The 21,174-nt window shown below is 38.5% G+C and overlaps 1 long non-coding RNA gene across 1 annotated transcript in view; it reads right to left on the reverse strand.

Moving 5' to 3' along the window:
• The window catches only part of LOC128655674 (uncharacterized), a 15,561-nt gene extending 8,907 nt beyond the window's left edge, over positions 1-6,654 (reverse strand). The window contains exon 1 of the long non-coding RNA XR_008401876.1: positions 6,569-6,654. This is a non-coding gene — a long non-coding RNA (uncharacterized LOC128655674). The remainder of the gene's footprint in view (positions 1-6,568) is intronic.
• Between the last annotated feature and the right edge of the window lie 14,520 nt (positions 6,655-21,174).

Here is a 21,174-nt window from a genome sequence, read left to right on the forward strand (position 1 = left end):
ATTCCGCTGAAAAAATAATCCACAACCCAAATCAAAAGTTTTAATTTTAATAATGAAAAAAACTGAAATTATAAGCAGAAGAATCAAACTGAAACAGCTGCCTGAAGTACTTTTCTACCAAAAACTGCTTCAGAAGAAGAGAAAACATAAAAATGGTAGAATTTTGTAAAAGTATGCAAAGAAGACCAAGTTGCTGCTTTGCAAATCTGATCAACAGAAGCTTCATTCCTAAAAGCCCAGGAAGTAGAAACTGACCTAGTAGAATGAGCCGTAATCCTTTGAGGCGGGGACTTACCCGACTCCACATAAGCATGATGAATCAAAGACTTTAACCAAGATGCCAAAGAAATGGCAGAAGCTTTCTGACCTTTTCTGGAACCAGAAAAGATAACAAATAGACTAGAAGTCTTTCTAAAATCTTTAGTAGCTTCAACATAATATTTAAAAGCTCTTACTACATCCAAAGAATGTAAAGATCTCTCCTTCGAATTCTTAGGATCAGGGCACAATGAAGGGACAACAATTTCCCTACTAATGTTGTTAGAATTCACAACCTTAGGTAAAAATTGAAATGAAGTTCGCAACACCGCTTTATCCTGATGAAAAATCAGAAAAGGAGATTCACAAGAAAGAGCAGAAAACTCAGAAACTCTTCTAGCAGAAGAGAGGGCCAAAAGGAACAAAACTTTCCAAGAAAGTAATTTGATATCCAGAGAATGCATAGGTTCAAACGGAGGAGCCTGTAAAGCCCTCAGAACCAAATTAAGACTCCAAGGAGGAGAGATTGACTTAATGACAGGCTTGATACGAACCAAAACCTGTACAAAACAATGAATATCAGGAAGATTAGCAATCTTTCTGTGAAAAAGAACAGAAAGAGCAGAGATCTGTCCTTTCAAAGAACTTGCAGATAAACCTTTATCCAAACCATCCTGAAGAAACTGTAAAATTCTAGGAATTCTAAAAGAATGCCAGGAGAACTTATGAGAAGAACACCAAGAAATGTAAGTCTTCCAGACTCGATAATAAATCTTCCTAGACACAGATTTACGAGCCTGTAACATAGTATTAATTACTGAGTCAGAGAAACCTCTATGACTAAGAATCAAGCGTTCAATTTCCATACCTTCAAATTTAATGATTTGAGATCCTGATGGAAAAATGGGCCTTGAGATAGAAGGTCTGGTCTTAACGGAAGTGTCCAAGGTTGGCAACTGGCCATCCGAATGAGATCCGCATACCAAAACCTGTGAGGCCATGCTGGAGCCACCAGCAGTACAAACGAACGTTCCATTAGAATTTTGGAAATCACTCTTGGAAGAAGAACTAAAGGCGGAAAGATATAGGCAGGATGATAATTCCAAGGAAGCAACAATGCGTCCACTGCTTCCGCCTGAGGATCCCTGGATCTGGACAGATACCTGGGAAGTTTCTTGTTTAGATGAGAGGCCATCAGATCTATTTCTGGAAGTCCCCAGATGTGAACAATCTGAAGAAATACCTCTGGGTGAAGAGACCATTCGCCCGGATGTAATGTCTGGCGACTGAGATAATCCGCTTCCCAATTGTCTACACCTGGGATGTGAACTGCAGAAATTAGACAAGAGCTGGATTCCGCCCATACAAGTATCCCAGATACTTCTTTCATAGCTTGAGGACTGTGAGTCCCACCTTGATGATTGACATACGCCACGGTTGTGACATTGTCCGTCTGAAAACAAATAAATTATTCCTTCTTCAGAAGAGTTCCAAAATGTTGATTGGTAATCTCGCCTCCTGAGATTCCCAAACCCCCTGCGCTGTCAGAGATCCCCATACAGCTCCCCAACCTGAAAGACTCGCATCTGTTGAGATCACAGTCCAGGTTGGACGAACAAAAGAGGCCCCTTGAATTAAACGATGGTGATCCAAGCACCAAGTCAGAGAAGATCGAACATTGGGATTTAAGGATATTATTTGAGATATCCTTGTATAATCCCTGCACCACTGGTTCAGCATACAAAGCTGAAGAGGTCTCATGTGAAAACGAGCAAAGAGGATCGCGTCCGATGCAGCAGTCATGAGACCTAGAATTTCCATGCAAAAAGCTACCGAAGGGAATGACTGAGACTGAAGGTTTTGACAAGCTGAAACCAACTTCAGACGTCTCTTTTCTGTTAGAGACAAAGTCATGGACACTGAATCTATTTGAAAGCCCAAAAAGGTTACCTTTGTCTGAGGAATCAAAGAACTCTTTGGTAAATTGATCCTCCAACCATGTTTTTGAAGAAACAACACAAGTTGATTCGTATGAGATTCTGCAGAATGTAAAGACTGAGCAAGTACCAAGATATAGTCCAAATAAGGAAATACCGCAATACCCTGTTCTCTGATGACAGAGAGAAGGGCACCGAGAACCTTTGAAAAGATCCTTGGAGCTGTTGCTAGGCCAAACGGAAGGGCAACAAACTGGTAATGCTTGTCTAGAAAAGAGAATCTCAGAAACTGATAGTGATATGGATGAATTGGAATATGAAGATATGCATCCTGTAAATCTATTGTGGACATATAATGCCCTTGCTGAACAAAAGGCAGAATAGTCCTTATAGTCACCATTTTGAATGTAGGTATTCTTACATAACGATTCAATATTTTTAGATCCAGAACTGGTCTGAAGGAATTCTTCTTCTTTGGTACAATGAATAGATTTGAGTAAAACCCCAGACCCCGTTCCAGAACTGGAACTGGTACAATTACCCCAGCCAACTCTAGATCTGAAACACATTTCAGAAATGCCTGAGCCTTCACTGGGTTTACTGGAATGCAAGATAGAAAAAAATCTTCTCACAGGAGGTCTTATCTTGAAACCTATTCTGTATCCTTGAGAAACAATGTTCTGAATCCAAAGACTGTGAATCGAATTGATCCAAATATCTTTGAAAAATCGTAACCTGCCTCCTACCAGCTGTGCTGGAATGAGGGCCGCACCTTCATGCGGATTTAGGAGCTGGTTTTGACTTTCTAAAAGGCTTGGATTTATTCCAGACTGGAGAAGGTTTCCAAACGGAAACCGTTCCTTTAGGGGAAGGGTCAGGCTTCTGTTCTTTATTCTGACGAAAGGAACGAAAACGATTAGCAGCCCTGTATTTACCTTTAGATTTTTTGTCCTGAGGCAAAAAGGTTCCTTTCCCCCCAGTAACAGTTGAAATAATAGAATCCAACTGTGAACCAAATAATTTATTACCTTGGAAAGAAAGAGAAAGCAAAGTTGACTTAGAAGTCTTATCTGCATTCCAAGATTTAAGCCATAAAGCTCTTCTAGACATATATCTGACATCAATTCTAATGATATCAAAAATGGCATCACAGATAAAGTTATTAGCATGTTGAAGAAGTTTAACAATGCTATAAGCATTATGGTCTGACACTTGTTGCGCTAAAGCCTCCAACCAGAAAGTGGAAGCTGCAGCAACATCAGCCAAAGAAATAGCAGGTCTAAGAAGATTACCTGAACATAAATAAGCTCTCCTTAGAAAGGATTCAATCTTCCTGTCTAAAGGATCCTTAAAGGAAGTACTATCCGCCGTAGGAATAGTAGTACGTTTAGCAAGAGTAGAAATAGCCCCATCAACTTTAGGGATTTTATCCCAAAATTCTAATGTATCAGATGGCACAGGGTACAATTTCTTAAACCTTTGAGAAGGAGTAAATGAAGTACCCAGACTATTCCATTCCCTAGAAATTACTTCTGAAATAGCATCAGGAACTGGAAAAACTTCAGGAATAACTACATGAGGTTTGAAAACCGAATTTAAACGCTTAGTAGATTTAGTATCAAGAGGACTAGACTCCTCCATATCTAATGCAACTAACACTTCTTTAAGTAAAGAACGAATAAACTCCATCTTAAATAAATATGAAGATTTATCAGTGTCAATATCTGAGGCAGAATCTTCTGAACCAGATAGATCCTCATCAGAAACAGATAAGTCAGAATGATGACGGTCACTTAAAAATTCATCTGAAATATGAGAAGTTTTAAAAGACCTTTTACGCTTACTGGAAGGAGGAATAACAGACAGGGCCTTCCTAATAGATTTAGAAACAAATTCTTTTACATTAACAGGGACATCCTGAACATTAGATGTTGAAGGAGCAACAACAGGTAATGGATTATTACTAATGGAAATACAATCTGCATTAGAAAGTTTATCATGACAGTTATCACAAACAACAGCCGGAGGAACAGTTACCAAAAGTTTACAACAGATGCACTTAACTTTGGTAGAACCAGCATCAGGCAGCGTCTTTCCAGAAGTAGATTCTGATCCAGGGTCATGTTGAGACATCTTGCAATATGTAATAGAAAAAACAACATATAAAGCAAAAATATCAAATTCCTTAAATGACAGTTTCAGGAATGGGGAAAAATGCCAAATGAACAAGCCTCTAGCAACCAGAAGCAATGAAAAATGAGACTGAAATAATGTGAAAAAAAGGTGGAGACAAGAATGACATCCACATTTTTTGGCGCCAAAAATGACGCCCACATTATTTTTTTGCGCCAAGTATGACGCCACATCCTGTGACGCCGAAAAAACGACGCCCACAATTTTGGCGCAAAAAAACGCCTGAACGTCAAATATGACGCAACCATACGCAAACTTCCGGCGTCAATTAGGGCGCCGGAAATGACAAAAATTTTTGCGCCAAAAAAGTCTGCGCCAAAAATGACGCAATAAATTGAAACATTTTCAGCCCCCGCGAGCCTAACAGCCCACAGGGAAAAAAAGTCAATTGAAAAAATTATTTTTAAGGTAAGAAAAAATATTTCATATGCATTATCCCAAATAATGAAACTGACTGTCTGAAATAAGGAATACTGATTATCCTGAATCAAGGCAAATATAAGTTTAAACACATATATTTAGAACTTTACATATAAAGTGCCCAACCATAGCTTAGAGTGTCATAAAAAATAAGACTTACTTACCCTAAGACACTCATCTACATATAGTAGACAGCCAAACCAGTACTGAAACGAGAATCAGTAGAGGTAATGGTATATAAGAGTATATCGTCGATCTGAAAAGGGAGGTAAGAGATAAATCTCTACTACCAATAACAGAGAACCTATGAAATAGATCCCGTAGAAGGAGACCATGGTATTCAAATAGGCAATACTCTCTTCACATCCCTCTGACATTCACTGCACTCTGAGAGGAAAATCGGGCTCCAGCCTGCTGCGAAGCGCATATCAACGAAGAATCTAGCACAAACTTACTTCACCACCTCCATGGGAGGCAAAGTTTTTAAAACTGAATTGTGGGTGTGGTGAGGGGTGTATTTATAGGCATTTTTGAGGTTTGGGAAACTTTGCCCCTCCTGGTAGGAATGTATATCCCATACGTCACTAGCTCATGGACTCTTGCTAATTACATGAAAGAATTATAATTTCAAACAAACACATAAGAATACATATAAATCAAGTTTCACAAAAAAAAAACAAAAAAATCATAAACCAAAAAACACACAACGTAAATTTTTTTTACTAACATTGAGACCATTTGACACACATACATACAGAATTTCAATTAGAATGTTTTTTTTTTTTCTATTCTTTTAAGAAGTACATCGGGTTTGACTTTATATAATATCGTACATTATAGATCCAGTGGCTTCGAGAGATGCAGGTATTTTATTTCATATTTTAATACTGATTAGATTAAAATATTTTTTTTATTTTTTAGATTCCATTTAATAGTTATTAATATTTTTAATTATATAAAAAAAATTTGCAGAAAAAGAAATGTCGCTTTGCATATATAAGTTGTGTCCAAACTCCAGCCAAAGGACAAAATTGAATCTATCGACATCCCTTCATCAGTTTCCATTGTCACCTGAACTTGTATTTCAATGGTACTGAACAGTTTAATGATGCCATTGATGAGATGGTTTCTAGAGTCATAGAAACAAACAAGAGTAGTCGATATAGAATGTGCTCAATTCATTTCACCCCTAGTGATTATTATTCCAGTGGTCTAAAAATGTCTCTGTATAAACATGCTATACCTTCAATCTTTGGTATTAATTTTTTTTTAAAAATGATCTTTTGAAACAAATGTCAAAAAACCAGCAAGCTAAGCCAATTACTGTAAAAAAGCATAGTAGTTTCAATAAACGAAGGTACAGTCAAAGAAAAGGGTTATTGATCAAGTTGTTCCGGCAGATTCAATTTCAGTAATGTGTCTCCCAAGTGTTGTTACCTGTCACTGTTGTGGACATTCAATCAATACATCCAAAAGAGAAGTCTACATCAACACAGAACAACTTGGGCAAGATAAAGCAATTCAATTTGATAGAAAGCATGGTACAAAATCAACAAGTACACAAACTGATTTCAAAATGCTTTGACTTTAAACGTTGGCTTAAAAACTACTAAGGATGCTTATAGTTGGACAATGGGTGATATTAATGAAAATAAAACATTTACATCTGTTGGCACTTGGACAGGACCTGAGAACACTTTTGAAATTACTACTATGGAAGAAAACTTAACACCATTGTTAGGTAATATGTCACGATTTACCCCTCTTCGGCAATGGATATAAATGTGGAAACAACAGAAGATATGATGTCCGATGGTTTGTTCATGGGGTAGACAAGGAAAGCCAGTGGATCCTCATAGCAAGCAGACAGTCGAGTCAGAAGGAGTCTAAGAAGGAAACAAAAGTAAATTTATGCTTACCTGATAAATTAATTTCTTTTACGATATGACGAGTCCACGGATTTCATCCTTACTTGTGGGATTTATCCTCCTGCTGACAGGAAGTGGCAAAGAGCCCCACAGCAGAGCTGTATATATAGCTCCTCCCTTCCCCTCCCCCTCCAGTCATTCGACCGAAGTTTAGGAAGAGAAAGGAAAAGCCAAAGGTGCAGAGGTGACTGAAGTTTAAATAAAATATATACCTGTCTTAAAAAATGACAGGGTGGGCCGTGGACTCGTCATATCGTAAAAGAAATTAATTTATCGGGTAAGCATAAATTTACTTTTCTTTTACAAAGATATGACGAGTCCATGGATTTCATCCTTACTTGTGGGATACCAATACCAAAGCTATAGAACACGGATGAAAGGGAGGGACAAGACAGGCACCTAAACGGAAGGCACCACTGCTTGAAGAACTTGTCTCCCAAAAACAGCCTCAGAAGAAGCAAAAGTATCAAATTTGTAAAATTTGGAAAAAGTATGAAGAGACGACCAAGTTGCAGCCTTGCAAATCTGTTCAACAGAAGCATAATTTTTAAATGCCCATGAGGAAGCCACAGCCCTAGTAGAATGAGCCGTAATTCGTTCTGGAGGCTGCTGTCCAGCAGTCTCATATGCCAGACGAATGATACTCTTCAGCCAAAAAGAAAGAGGTAGCCGTAGCTTTCTGACCCCTACGCTTTCCAGAATAGACGATGAATAATGAAGATTGATGGAAATCCTGCAAGTAAAACTTCAAGGCACGGACCATGTCCAGGTTATGCAATTTATGCTCCTTCTTAGAAGAAGGATTAGGACACAACGAAGGAACAACAATTTCCTGATTAATATTCTTATTAGAAACAACCTTAGGAAGAAAACCAGGTTTAGTACGTAAAACCACCTTATCAGAATCTTTAACTTTCTGACTTCTGTCAGAAAAATCTTTATGGATATTGAATCTATCAGAGTTCCCAAGAAGGAAACACTTGTCTGTGGAATTAGTTAACTCTTTCCTAGATTCACCTTCCACCCGTGAGTCCTCAGAAAGGACAGGACCATGTCTGTGTGAGACTTTGTCAGATAATAAGACGACGCCTGAATCAGAATGTCATCCAGATAAAGCGCCACTGCAATACCCCGCGGCCTGAGAACTGCCAGAAGGGACCCTAGAACCTTCGTGAAGATCCTGGGTGCTGTGGCCAACCCGAAGGGAAGAGCCACAAACTGAAAATGTTTGTCTAGGAAGGCAAACCTTAGAAACTGGTGATGATCCTTGTGGATAGGAATATGAAGATATGCATCCTTCAAATCCACGGTAGTCATATATTGACCTTCCTGGATCAATGGCAGAATTGTTTGAATAGTCTCCATCTTGAAGGATGGAACTCTGAGAAACTTGTTTAGGCTCTTTAGATCTAAAATGGGACGAAACATGCACTCTTTTTGGGGATCACGAAAAGATTTGAGTAAAATCCCTGTCCTTGTTCCAGTCTTGGAACAGGACGAATTACTCCCATAGTGTAGAGGTCTTTTACACAACGTAAGAACGCCTCTCTCTTTATCTGGTCTACAGATAATCGTGAAAGAAGAAACCTCCCCCTTGGGGGAGAACTTATGAATTCCAGCCGATATCCTTGAGACATGATTTCCAGTGTCCAAGGATCCTGCACATCTCTCACCCAAGCCTGGGTAAAAAGAGAAAGTCTGCCCCCTACTAGATCCGGTCCCGGATCGGGGGCCGCCTCTTCATGCTGATTTGGTAGTAGCAGCGGGCTTCTTAGGTTGCCCCAATTTCGCAATCTGAAAGGCGGTATCCTTAATAAAGGAATTAGCTAGTCGGAGAGCTTTAATTCTATCTAGGATATCTTCTAAGGGAGTCTCAGCCTTCAAAGACTCCTCTAATGCATCAAACCAAAAAGCCGCTGCAGTAGTAACTGGAACAATGCAGGCCGTAGGTTGTAAAAGGAACCCCTGTTGAATAAACATTTTCTTTAACAGACCCTCCGATTTTTTAACCATAGAATCTTTAAAAGCACAACTGTCTTCGATAGGAATTGCTGCACGCTTAGCTAGGGTAGATATAGCTCCCTCTACCTTAGGGACTGTCTGCCAAGAGTCCCAAACAGTATCAAGTATGGAATACATCTTTTTAAAATTAAGAGAAGGCGAAAATGGGATACTCGGCCTTTCCCACTCTCGTGTAACAAATTCTCTTAGGAACCGGAAAAACATCAGAGTAAGTAGGAACCTCAAGATATTTATCCATCTTACACAACTTCTCTGGCAGAACCACAATAGAATCACAATCATCCAGAGTTGCTAAAACCTCCCAAAGTAACAGTCAGAGGTGTTCAAGTTTAAATCTAAAAGACACTGTGTCTGTATCATTCTGAGGTAAAACACTTGCCGAATCGGAAAGTTCCCCCTCAGACAAAAGCTCCCTGACCCCTACTTCAGAACCCTGAGAGGGTACATCAGAAATAGCTACTAAGGCATCAGAGGTCATTGCATTCTCATGGCTCTCTGACCTTCTACGTTTGCCCTGTAACACAGGTAGTTTATATAAAACCTCTGTAAGTGTATTTGACATCACTGTGGCCATATCCTGCAGAGTAAATGAGTTAGACGCGGTAGAGGAACAGAGCGTCTATTGAGTGGGCGTTAAAGGCTGTGACGCTTGGGAAGCATTTGGCGGTATACTCTGATTCTCTTCAGCTTGAGAATCATCCTTAGACACATCTTCTTTACATAAGATTTGTGCTTTACATAGTACAGCCCTCTCAGTGCACGAGGGACACAAAACTAGAGGAGGTTCAACAATGGCATTTAAACACATAGAACAAGGAGTTTCATCCTCCGAGTCAGACATGTTAAAAAACAGACTAGCAAGGTAAACAACAGTTGAATACAAAAAATAATTAGCACAACTGAAAAAAATAGGGCAAAAATAAATTATAACAAAAAATGTACTGCGCCTTTAAATTTTAAAGCGCAACTATTTTTTCTAAAATCTGCAAAAAACATGTTAAGGACAGATTATGAAACTTAAAAGCGTCCCCACTATCTAATAGGTATTGCACCCACATGCAAAGCTGAAATGACAAAAACTTTAATTTAGCAAACCCAAATCAAGCCTCTGACCACGCCACAGCTCTGCTGTGGTGCCTACCTGCCCCCAGTAAACACTGATATCCTCTGGTGGAAGTAAAATAGATGAAGGCCCGAACCGGAGCTCTGATGTGTGTAACTGTTAGGTCTGAGAACTACTGCGCATCTAAACATGTGAAAAACAAGCCCCGCCCACCGTGAGCGTCGAGTAACGTCAACTAAGGCCTGCATGGGTCGCAACAAGAAAAAATATAACAAACATGTCGTATGTTCTAAAAATGCCCTGTTGCACCTCAAAACACTGAAAATAAGTCAACCGCAATTCCCAGCGTCCGGTACCACTAACCCCAATAGGTCCTTAATAAAATAAAGACTACAATAAAAACCAATGGATATCAGATACACCCTTTTAAATACTAGTGTATACTGCTTACCCTTCAACATATAGGGGAAATGTCAGTCTGTTCTGTTACCATAAGTCACTTCCAGAAAATAAAGACTGAACATACCTTAAAGTTGCTTGCAGAAAAGCATCAGTCACCACACTGAAAAGTTTCTTAAGTTACCTCCAGCTGAATTGTGGAAACCAACATGGATCTTAGGAATAACAGCTAAGATCATCAACATCAGGGTGGGAATTAATGCATCTTTCTTATACGAATTCCCCCTGAGGAAAATAGCGCTCTCTGGCACTATTTAAAAATAAAAAAATCTTGATTGAAGAAAATAAAACTAACACCTCACTTTACCTCTTCCTAGTACAAACATAGGCAAAGAGAATGACTGGAGGGGGAGGGGAAGGGAGGAGCTATATATACAGCTCTGCTGTGGTGCTCTTTGCCACTTCCTGTCAGCAGGAGGATAAATCCCACAAGTAAGGATGAAATCCGTGGACTCGTCATATCTTTGTAAAAGAAAACAGCACAAGATGAGCACACACCCTTATACAATCACAATTATGTCCAAATAAAACTTATTTTACTTTTTTGTAAGCATCACAATTCCTTTAATAGCTTAACTTATCCTATGTCATTTAAAACCAGGAAAACATTATGAATATATAATACAAACTAAATACATTGAAACTTTTACAGAGAATAACTCACAGCTTCTCTATACAATTGAAATGATACTTCATGAATACTAAGCAAGTAAAAACTGCTAGACTTCATCAAGAGGCTGAATGGCTATGCTAAGTAACTTATGCTAAGGCCTGCCCTGCAACCAAAATGAAAAGTAAAACAGTCAATAAAAATAATTTTCTTTAAAATTACGGCTAGATTTAGAGTTCTGCGGCCAAAGGGGTGCGTTAGCTACGCGTGTATTTTTCCCCCCGCACCTTTTAAATACCGCTGGTATTTAGGGTTCACAGAAGGGCTGCGTTAGGCTCCAAAAAGGGAGCATAGAGCATAATTTACCGCCACTGCAACTCTCAATACCAGCGGTGCTTACGGACGCGGCCAGCGTCAAAAACGTGCTTGTGCACGATTCCCCCATAGGAAACAATGGTGCAGTTTGGGCTGAAAAAAAACCAAACACCTGCAAAAAAGCAGCGTTCAGCTCTTAACGCAGCCCCATTGTTTCCTATGGGGAAACACTTCCTATGTCTGCACCTAACACCCTAACATGTACCCCGAGTCTAAACACCCCTAGCCTTACACTTATTAACCCCTAATCTGCCGCCCCCGCTATCGCTGACCCCTGCATATTTTTTTTAACCCCTAATCTGCCTCTCCGTACACCGCCGCAACCTACATTATACCTATCTACCCCTAATCTGCTGCCCTAACACCGCTGACCCCTATATTATATTTATTAACCCCTAATCTGCCGCCCCCAACGTCGCCGCCACCTACCTACAATTATTAACCCCTAATCTGCCGACCGGACCTCACCGCTACTCTAATAAATGTATTAACCCCTAAAGCTAAGTCTAACCTTAACCCTAACACCCCCCTAAATTAAATATAATTTTTATCTAACGAAATAAAATAAATCTTATTAAATAAATTAATCCTATTTAAAGCTAAATACTTACCTGTAAAATAAACCCTAATATAGCTACAATATAAATAATAATTATATTGTAGCTATTTTAGGATTAATATTTATTTTACAGGCAACTTTGTATTTATTTTAACCAGGTACAATAGCTATTAAATAGTTAATAACTATTTAATAGCTACCTAGTTAAAATAATTACAAAATTACCTGTAAAATAAATCCTAACCTAAGTTACAATTAAACCTAACACTTTACTATCAATAAATAAATTAAATAAACTACCTACAATTACCTACAATTATATCAACTAAACTAAATTACAAAAACAAACAAACACTAAATTACAAAAACTAAAAAAAGATTACAAGGGGGGCGGAGCTGCTATTAGAGGGGAACAGACGTGTTTCTCAGAGCTCCCGCTTGTGTAACTAATAATTTTCAACTTCCAGCGCATATTTCTAAAATCTGGCATATTGAACTTATCCAGCTTCATCTTTGAAGGATCCTGATTTAAGAGACACCAAGTTTACATGGCTGAGCTGAGCGGGAGCTACGATGCAATACCTCTACATGATGCGGACCTGATCTCGGCAGCCATTACACTGCCTTTACTACTCGGCTATTCTATCTGATTCAGTGGAACCGCACTGTCGTAGTGCCTACACATACAGAGACTGAACACTTAAAGAGGAGCACGATAGGCATAAACCTTACTAATCCCAGAGATCAGGGCGGCGGATCCCCTTCCCCACTTCAACTTATTACAGGACTAAAGCGCTACCGTGAGAGGAAGAGAGTGTAGCAAATAGGGGAAAATTGTCAAAAATCAACATTAAGATTTATTTGGGCACCCAGGTGGCGTTCCTGTGTTTGGATTTCTACACTCCCTATAGATCACTCAACTATCAAAAGTAATTGCCCTAAACATGGACCATCTAGACAGATGGGAGACTAAGGTGACGCAGTCATTAGATGACCACTTTACCTGCCTAAAGCGGGAGCTTTACATCTTAATGGATTTGGTAGTGAGGGAGCTGCTCCATAAAGAGAGACCTCCGCCGCCTCACAAAGTAAGCCTGACGCAATCACAAAGGGGCAATATTTTGGAGGAGACCATGGATAGCAGCCCACTGTTCGCTACACCGGGGCAAGATCTACACCATGCGGCACAGCTACGACTCCTGGGTACAGATAGAGAAGGTAACATGACAGGGATTGACTCTCCCCATACGGCACAACTAAGCAACCCTGACATTAAGCCCACTAACAGAGGTACCCCAGAGAATCTACAGAGTATAGGCAGAAATACCGGGCTCAATTTGCGGGCAGCAGGGCCCTCCTACGATAAGGAACTAGTCGACAGAAAGCGGTCATCCAGAAGACAACTACAGCCTGGGGACTCTTTGGTCCACCTCGGGACAGGCCTCAAATGCGTGTGCTCTGAACCGGAGCTAGTCGGAAGAAGAGACATGGAGGGTCGGCATCTCCTAATTTCCTCACAGAGTGAGAGCTGTAACACCGTTAGATACATGATTCTTGCGGTTTCATTTCCCCATACCATAGCCATAGTGGTCAGCTGCTGGGACACCCTAGAGCCTCAGAGAGCTGGAGTCGGTTGACTGTGAGTAATCCGGAGTGACTGGGGATAGAGACATAGCTGTATCTTACTTTTCATGTGGCTTAGCTCTGTCACCTTAGAGAACTTAAAAATCAAAATAGCAAAGAAATTGACTAATCGAGGCCTCTCTTAGGCCTTCCCCCCTACCAAAGACTACTCAGAAGCCCTGGAATTTGGCAATTATTACCCCCCTGAGAAACAGACTTGGTCCGGTAACATAATACTCAGTCTATTGCCATACCACCCAGGACTGAACTTGGTTATACCACATGCCCATTTATCTGCTCACAGTTTTTTTCTTCTAGCATAATTTAAGTATGTTAGTTATTGTGTTTGTATGTTTTGCATATATCATAGACATATCTATCGCTTGTATTCATAGCCCACATCAGATTTATGAAGGAGCCCAATGTTGCTTATGTAAAAGCTTGCACACTATTACTAGTTAGAATAGGAGACAAGGCATGTTCTGATGTTGTCGTGCCTTCTCTTGATTAATGCTCTCTCTTACTTTAGATTGCAAGTGTCTTATACTGATCACTATCCATTATGGGGTCCAGAGCTATTTTAGAGATCTAAAAGGTCTAGATAACAGCACCTACTTATACTCCCATTTAAGGCTAGAACGGTCTGCTATAATACAGATACTATAGGACCCTATGTTTGATTTTGATATCAGAAAGCAATACCCTTACAATGATCAGTCTATGATTGCTAGCCTCCCCAACTACTTTTTCTATCATCTTTAGGATTTATATTTATCTTGCCCATATTCCTTAGATGCCATGTATCCCATTATTCTTACTCCTAACATTATGTACTGGGCATGTTAGTTTTCTATTTGGTAGCGACCAGTTCTTCAGGTTACCGTTACAACTTTTGTGTTTGTTTTTAATACTCCACTTTTCGTTGGGTTGCTTTAGAGTGATACTCTTAATGCTTACGTTTATAATATGTGATACTAAGCAATGATATTCCACATGTGGTTTAAAATGTTTAAAATATTACAAGTTAATAACTTAATTACAGGTCCATTGGACTAGTCAATAAATAGTTAGGCCTCACAAAACTAATCATCCTTTAGTATAGTGTAGAGGAAAATTTGTACGCCACTAAATTATATAATCTAGTGCTATTTTGTATTCTTGTTACAGTTGCTTGATAAACTACTGTGTTTCCCAAAGTCCATGTGATACCTAGTTCTCTTATGACACAACTTTCTTTGTGATCACATGGACTGTACACGTAGTGTTACTAGGGTATAACTTAGTCCGCCAGATCCGCTCCTACACAGAATATACCTGATCAGTCCCTAACATTTAAGTACTATATAGACGAGGCTTCCTAGTAAACCTAGCTTTATATTATATTATACATATTTATACATGCCCCTCATTAGATAGAACAGACTATCCAATTTTCATTTAAGCTCTATGTCACATTGTGCCTTATTCTACCTGATGGCGGAGTGGGGATAATTTGACACATTAATAATTTGATTATAGGCATATTAGATTAGTCCAGAGGTGTTTATTCCTGACAAACCTACTCATCTTAAGGTTTAGTTTAGAGAAATACTTATGCAATGTTTTTGCATATAACCTAGGGTTTACCCATTGGTGTTACAGTCATTTTACTACCCACTATACCTTTTAATGCTCATGATATAACACACACATATGCTATTTAGGTATATGACCTATTACATGATATAGAGTTTATCCCCTACTCTGTAGTTTAGCAGCTATATCTCTATTCAGAGACTTTTATATATATGTTACTATAATGGCCCAGTTACTCCTCCTCCCATTTATCTGCCCTTGCTCTAGTACTAATAAGTATTACAAAGCCACTTTCCCTGTCCCAATACAGTAGCTGGAATAGGACATACTTTTCCCTACCCAATTTATTATGGAATATCCAACTACACCCTAAATTTTCTCTAATATTAAAATATATAACTCCTCTTAATAGCACCAACTGATATGTCCAATATAATTCCCCTGTTAGAAAACACCCATTAATACACCCTCAAATCCTGTGTTACTCCATATCATTTGGCCCACATTTAAGCTACCCTTTAACTACCTCCCTGACAACAAGTCAGTTGAAGTTTAACCATAATTCACATGACACTCCTATTCTGCTCCGCCCCCCCCCAATCTCTCCCCTACTTAATGAGAGCAGCTTTTGCCTGCTGACTATCCCCCTCCCCCCCCCCATCTTCTAATCTGGTCCAAGAGTGACCATTTCAAAAGCTAATTTCCTCTTTATAGCTTAATTTAGTTTCACAGGTCCAAAAGTGACCTCTAATACTAATGAGGAATCAATTGTAGACATAACATAAAATAGAGGTTCAAAATGCTAACTCATTATAATATACTGTGTTTCTTTATGTTTGTTAAATGCTCATTGTAAGAGTAATTTTTTTTTTCTTCTTGATTATCTGTGTTATATAATGTTGCAATGGATGCTGTATAATGCGCAAAACCTCAATAAAAAAATAAAAATAAAAAATAAATAAAAAAAAGATTACAAGAATTTTAAACTAATTACACCTACTCTAAGCCCCCTAAAAAAATAACAAAGCCCCCCAAAATAAAAAAATGCCCTACCCTATTCTAAAATAAATATTGTAAAGCTCTTTTACCTTACCAGCCCTTAAAAGGGCCTTTTGCGGGGGAAGGCCCCAAAGAATTCTGCTCTTTTGCCTGTAAAAAAAAAACATACAATACCCCAACCCACCACCCACATACCCCTAATCTAACCCAAACCCCCCTTAAATAAACCTAACACTAAGCCCCTGAAGATCTTCCTACCTTGAGTCGTCTTCACTCAGCCGAGCCGAATTCTTCATCCAATCCGGGCGATGTCTTCATCCAAGCGGGGGCAGAAGAGGTCCATCATCCGGCTGAAGTCTTCATCCAAGCGAGGGCTGAAGAGGTCCATCATCCGGCTGAAGTCTTCTATCAAGCGGCATCTTCAATCTTCTTTCTTCCGGCTCCATCTTCATCCCGCCGACGCGGAACATCCTTCCTCCACGACGAACTGAAGGTTCGTCATCCAAGATGGCGTCCCTCGAATTCCGATTGGCTGATAGGATTCTATCAGCCAATCGGAATTAAGGTAGGAAAATTCTGATTGGCTGATTGAATCAGACAATCAGATTCAAGTTCAATCCGATTGGCTGATTGGATCAGCCAATCAGATTGAGCTCGCATTCTATTGGCTGATCGGAACAGCCAATTGAATGAAAGCTCAATCTGATTGGCTGATTGGATCAGCCAATCGGATTGAACTTGAATCTGATTGGCTGATTCCATCAGCCAATCAGATTATTCCTACCTTAATTCCGATTTGCTGATAGAATCCTATCAGCCAATCGGAATTCGAGGGACGCCATCTTGGATGACGTCCCTTAAAGGAACCTTCATTCGTTGGGAGTTCGTCGTGGAGGAAGGATGTTCCGCTTCGGCGGGATGAAGATGGAGCCGGAAGAAAGAAGATTGAAGATGCCGCTTGATAGAAGACTTCAGCCGGATGGAAGACCTCTTCAGCCCCCACTTGGATGAAGACTTCAGCCGGATGATGGACCTCTTCAGCCCCCGCTTGAATGAAGACTTCAGCCGGATGATGGACCTCTTCAGCCCCCGCTTGGATGAAGACATCGCCCGGATGAAGAATTCGTCTCGGCTGAGTGGACGACTCAAGGTAGGAAGATCTTCAGGGGGGTAGTGTTAGGATTGTTTAAGGGGGGTTTGGGTTAGAGTAGGGGTGTGTGGGTGGTGGGTTTTAATGTTGGGGGGTTGTATTTTTATTTTACAGGCAAAAGAGCTGTTTTCTTTGGGGCATGCCCCGCAAAAGGCCCTTTTAATGGCTGGTAAGGTAATAGAGCTGGTATCTTTTAAATGTAGAATAGGGTAGGGAATTTTTCTATTTTGGGGGGCTTTGTTATTTTATTAGGGGGCTTAGAGTAGGTGTAATTAGCTTAAAATTGTTGTAATATTTTAATAATGTTTGTAAATTATTTTTTTATTTTTTGTAACTTAGTTCTTTTTTTATTTTTTGTACTTTAGTTAGTGTATTTATTTGTAGGTATTTGTATTTCATTTATTTAATTTATTTAATGATAGTATAGTGTTAGGTTTAATTGTAACTTAGGTTAGGATTTATTTTACTGGTAATTTTGTATATCTTTTAGCTAGGTAGTTATTAAATAGTTATTAACTATTTAATAGCTATTGTACCGAGTTAAAATAAATACAACGTTGCCTGTAAAATAAATATTAATCCTAAAATAGCTACAATATAATTATTATTTATATTGTAGCTATATTAGGGTTTATTTTACAGGTAAGTATTTAGCTTTAAATAGGATTAATTTATTTAATGATTTATTTTATTTCGTTAGATAAAAATTATATTTAACTTAGGGGGGTGTTAGGGTTAGGGTTAGACTTAGCTTTAGGGGTTAATACATTTATTAGAGTAGCAGCGAGGTCCGGTCGGCAGATTAGGGGTTAATAATTGTAGGTAGGTAGCGGCAACGTTGGGGGGGGCAGATTAGGGGTTAATAAATATTATGTAGGTGTCGGCGGTGTTAGGGGCAGCAGATTAGGGGTACATAGGGATAATGTAGGTGGCAGCGGTGTGTGGTCGGCAGATTAGGGGTTAAAAAAATTTAATAGAGTGGCGGCGATGTGGGGGGGCCTCGGTTTAGGGGTACATAGGTAGTTTATGGGTGTTAGTGTACTTTAGAGCACAGTAGTTAAGCGCTTTATGAACCGGCGTTAGCCCAGAAAGCTCTTAACTCCTGGCTTTTCTCTGCGGCTGGAGTCTTGTCGTTAGAGTTCTAACGCTCAATTCAGCCAAGACTCTAAATACCGGCGTTAGAAAGATCCCATTGAAAACATAGGATACGCAATTGGCGTAGGGGGATCTGCAGTATGGAAAAGTCGCGGCTGGAAAGTGAGCGTTAGACCCTTTCATGACTGGCTCTAAATACCAGCGGGCGGTAAAAACCAGCGTTAGGACCCCCTAACGCTGGTTTTGACGGCTAACGCAGAACTCTAAATCTAGGCATTCATTTCTTCACACTTTCTCTTTGAACTACTAAAAATAAAATAAACTAGTGTTTCTTTATTCTGCAAAGCTACTATATGTAATGTTTATAATTCTCCAACTATGATCGTAATAGTCAGCAGTCTCATCTGATATAAACACTATTAGTTTACTAATTATTTTATGCAACCTAAATTCTCTCGCACTCCTGTATGAGGAAAGAATACAATCATAACATTTAAAAAAAAATCTACAAAATCTTTTAAAGGTAAACACATCCTTATGGCAAGATAATTCCTTTCATTGAGAAACATTTACAAAACTCAAATTGCAGATACCATACCAGTTCATAAAAGGGAAACATACTTTTGCTTTCATAACACAGCTCCAATAAGAGCCATTGTAGGTAGAAAATATACCATCAATATAACTATAATTATGCTACTCCCTAAACAAATATTTCTCTGTATAATTAATATAAATGTCTAGCTGAGACGTGTCCTCACTGTGTTCCACAAGGGTGAAGGGTCTAAAATATTCTGAGATATTGCAGCATTTTCTTTAAACTATAAAGGTGCAAACATATTCTCTATACTCAGTGGGCCATTCAATAGGTTACAATACTCCAAGGTTTAGAGTTACACTTATCTAGAGGGTTACTTTGTATAAGTACATAAACTTCAATGTGCACTAATACCAGTAAGGCATACTTTTCTGCAGACAAAGCTATATGACTTCTTATAACTAATATGATCAACAAAAATAACACAATTACAAGAGAATACAAAACAAACAATATAAGTAAACAAGTTAAAAAAATACTCCCCTAATTTAGCTGTGGATGACTCTGTAACAGCGTAACAGGTCCTCAATTCGAACAGGCAACAAGGCACAGTCCAGAGAAGGATAGTCTTTATGTTCTGAAGACACACATCATAGGAAACAGTCATAGATTACCCAGAGTCCAGTTCTGGGGCTGGTACCAGCATGCAAAGCAAAGAATGGATCCAAAGATTGTTGAGCAACTTTTACTGCAGTATGGTGGTTTAAACACACTTGACAAAAGGTCTCTTATCTTCTTTTTTTCTTTTCTTCACCTAGACACCAGGGATTTCTTTATTTAAAAGGTTTACTTGCAGTCAATCTTCAATCTTTTGGAGAGTGCACTATGGAATTTTATCTGTACAGATTTTACCTAAATATAAAAATAATTTAGTTAGTGTTTTTACTCTCTGGATACAGCCTCATGATCTCATCCTGCAAATGCAAATATTGTGTTAAGAACAAAATAGAAAAATAAAAACATGTTAGGTTAATTTTCTTACTTAAAACAATCACCCAAATCACATACTCATCAATACTCATCAATACTTCCCCCTTTGTTCGCGTGTAACACCCTATGTGTCACGCAAACACAATATAACAGCAAACTAAAAGACAATTCATGCACTCTTGTAGTATACTATTAACATCAGGCAAAATCAAATACACCTCAATATTCAATGTTCCATTCATACAGCACCCTACCACACACATTCACTAAAAATAAAAAACATAACATTCTCTTAGAAAACACTTAAAACCAACTGTCCATTCCACAATACAAAACATTAAAAGCCGGCACAAACTTTTAACAACCAGAATCAACCTGAAATTCAACACATATACTTACACATTACCGAAACACAGCACTAGCAAAACACTACAAATAATTAAAATCCTATAACAACCGTCTATGCCCTGGTTCTGCAAATTCTACCATGCACAATACAATGAGATCATACTAATAATGCAATCACTTCAGAAGATCAATAAACTCCAGTTGCATATTTACAAATAAAATCCCTAACCATAACTTTACACTGGAACACACAAACACCTAAGTACTATATTCTGGGAAAGGTCAGATAATAATGGTACAGCCACTGTTCTATATAGCTTCTGCTTGCATGCACAGTGCAAACCCACTGTTAAATAAATCATGTTTGGCACAAATAATTTGTGAAAAGCTCTAGAATCCAGTCTATACTTTTACATAACCAAGATTTTAATAAATACACAATTATTTGATTTATTTTTTTTAGATAATTTGATATTCACCATTTTGCAGCTCCCTGACTAAATATTGTATACAACAAAATGAGCTTTCTAAAAAGAATAATAATAATTTATACTAATACTGATGGAGTGCATTTAATTGTTTACAAATAGCTCTGTTTCCCAGACAAATATCAGATAAGGACAATGAGATATGCTATAACCTGAAACTTAACCCATTGTAATAGACTGTGATTTAAAAGCACAACAGCAACTACTTCATATATACAAATAAACCTGAAAATACAATTTCTCCTACTTTTTTATACTACACAGCTGAAATAACAAATCATTGAACTGTCCCTTTAAGGACTGACCATTTATAACATGTATATTACATATATATAACCTAGCTATGATTAAGACACTTGTCTTATTTACCATTAAAATCTACTTCTTTACTGTATTATAACTTGCATATTTAAATGAGAGCCATCAGAGCATAAATAATATTACACAGTAATATGTTACCAATTTTTTTATTAAAACTCTACTGAATTACTCTACTTGCAACAGAAACAGCCCCATACTTTAGATACATTTAATAGCATACAGT

The sequence above is a fragment of the Bombina bombina genome, chromosome 4, assembly GCF_027579735.1.
Source record: "Bombina bombina isolate aBomBom1 chromosome 4, aBomBom1.pri, whole genome shotgun sequence".
NCBI lineage: Eukaryota > Metazoa > Chordata > Amphibia > Anura > Bombinatoridae > Bombina > Bombina bombina.